Below are 2,502 nucleotides of genomic sequence, written 5' to 3' on the forward strand. Positions count from 1 at the left end.
GAGTCCTCAGTGACCAGTCATTATCACACTGTAGCTAGCTAGCTATCTGTATGTATCAAGTTCCAATTCTGGTGCCCCCCCACATGAATACCCCAAAGTGAATACTCTCTTCTGCTGTTGACAGGATACATTGGGTATGTGTGTTCGCTGCACAGGACTAGAATTTTGGATGGCCTGCACGCAGAGAATAAAACAACAATTAACGTTGATCAAGTGCTTGCTCTATGCTGGGAACTCTGCTTCAGCTGCTAAGTCGCTTCAGTCGGGTCCGACTCTGTGCGACCCCATGGACTGCAGCCTACCAGGCACCAGTCCATGGGATTTTCCAGGCAAGAGTACTGGAGTGGGGTGCCATTGCCTTCTCTGCTGGGAACTCTGCTAAGGGCTTAATCATCAATGACCTCATTTACTTCTCTCAACAGTCCTTTGAGGTTCCTGTAATTCATATCATCTGCGTATTTGCAGATGAGAAAACAGAGGAATGGAGAGATTCAGAAAGTTGATCAAGGGTGAATAGCAGAGCTAGGATTCAGATCCAGATCAAATGATTCAAAACGATGTTTTAAAATATTGGCCATAACTACAATGCAAACCCCAATCTGCTGGACAGATGTCTTTAAAGCATTCACAGTTGATGTTATCATCTGCTTGGTTGCCCTTCAGCATGGGATCTCTGTAAGAATAGGAGATATACTGTCCTGATAATTTTATATGTTGAAGAGAGAACATTTTCACATGCTCTAGCAAACACTCAATTTTGCTTTAGCACTGCCCCTCCTTGTCTTCATTTCTTAGCCTAATTCACTACAACTTGATCCATTCAGCATAACATTCCTTCTGACAGGCCTCACCATGACAGTTGTGTCTTCAGTAGGAGAAGAAATGAATTATGAGGCATTGATCCGAAACCAGGCAGCGTACCTGTGAAGGAAGAGTTTAGGGCACACTGCTGGGCCATGGCACACCATTTGAGAACCATGGATCCACATAAGGAGGCCAAGACCCCTCAGCCTGTCTTTCAGGACCCTCCACAGGTTTTCCCCTCTTTCCTTCCAGCCTCATCACTCTGTTCTCCTTCCTGGATTATACCCTCCATTCCAGCAGAGAGACCCACTTGGAGGTCCCTGTACCAGTCCCACACTTCTCTGAATATGTTCCTTCTTCTTTTTTTTTTTTAGGAAAAAATCCTTGAGTTCTTTTTCTCTGCATATTTAAGTTTTGCTTGTTTTTCCAAACTCAGTACTGTGGCTTCTCTTTCAGGCCTACTATTCCAAAACTGGAAGCAATTGAACCCAGCCCTCAGATTTCAGAGTATTTCATCTATTTCTCTTCTTGTGGAAAATTAAGACATCCTTAATTAAGACATTCTTGATCCATAAATGCACTTCATATTTTAAATGTCTGTTTCTCCAGCAATTTAAGTTCCTTGAGGACAGATACTCGGATTTATTTTTGTATCTCTATTTAGTGCCTCGTATATTCTACCCAGAACCGTAGCCCCTGGTGAACATACAGTTGGCCCTCACTAAATGAGTGCATGGTTGGACATCAGGGGAGCACCTCCACTCCTATGTCCTTGACCAAGACTCAGCTCTCCTCTGCCTAGGAAGGCTGTTCTCCTGGGCACATCCCTGGGGGGACACCATGAAGTGGGAGTGAGAGAAGACTTCCATGCACTTTGTGAGTTTAGTCAATATAAGAAAGCAGTGGGTGGCAAATTGCACTACCTAACCCTCATTATATGTTAATTATGCAATTAACAAGTAAATTGGGCTTTGGTTTGTAGCATCGTGGCTCAGAACTCGTCTTTGGAGTCAGGGTTACCTGGTTTTGACATTTACCTCCACCTTAGCTGGCTGTACAGACTTGGGCAAGTCATTTCATCCTTCCGAGTCACCATCTTTTCCTTACATGTAAACTGAAGAATAGTACTCGCTCGTGGTGTCACTGAACCCGGTTCATCTGCCTGATGCACAGCAAGGCAAACAGTAAGATGCCAGTGTTTACAGCAGAGAAGGGGTTTCTTCACAAGGCAGCCAAGCACGGAGATGGGAGAACAAGGCTCAGATTCACCTCCCCAAAGGCAAGGGGCTTGGGATATTTATCAGTGAAGAGTAGTGGGCCTTAGAAAGCATCACTACGAACAAAGCTAGTGGAGGTGATAGAATTCTAGTTGAGCTATTTCAAATCCTGAAAGATGATGCTGTGAAAGTGCTGCACTCAATATGCCAGCAAATTTGGAAAACTCAGCAGTGGCCACAGGACTGGAAAAGGTCAGTTTTCATTCCAATCCCAAAGAAAGGCAATGCCAAAGAATGCTCAAACTACCGCACAGTTGCACTCATCTCACACGCTAGTAAAGTAATGCTCAAAATTCTCCAAGCCAGGCTTCAGCAATACGTGAACTGCGAACTTCCAGTTGTTCAAGCTGGTTTTAGAAAAGACAGAGGAACCAGAGACCAAATTGCCAACATCCGCTGGATCATCAAAAAAGCAAGAGAG

At 44.4% G+C, this 2,502-nt stretch overlaps 1 protein-coding gene across 1 annotated transcript in view; it reads left to right on the forward strand.

Moving 5' to 3' along the window:
- IQCK (IQ motif containing K) overlaps positions 1-2,502 on the forward strand; it is a 165,769-nt gene that overhangs the window by 21,926 nt on the left and 141,341 nt on the right. The gene's annotated exons all lie outside the window — the stretch shown is intronic.

Source organism: Bison bison, unplaced genomic scaffold (assembly GCF_000754665.1).
Source record: "Bison bison bison isolate TAMUID 2011002044 unplaced genomic scaffold, Bison_UMD1.0 scf7180017864072, whole genome shotgun sequence".
NCBI lineage: Eukaryota > Metazoa > Chordata > Mammalia > Artiodactyla > Bovidae > Bison > Bison bison.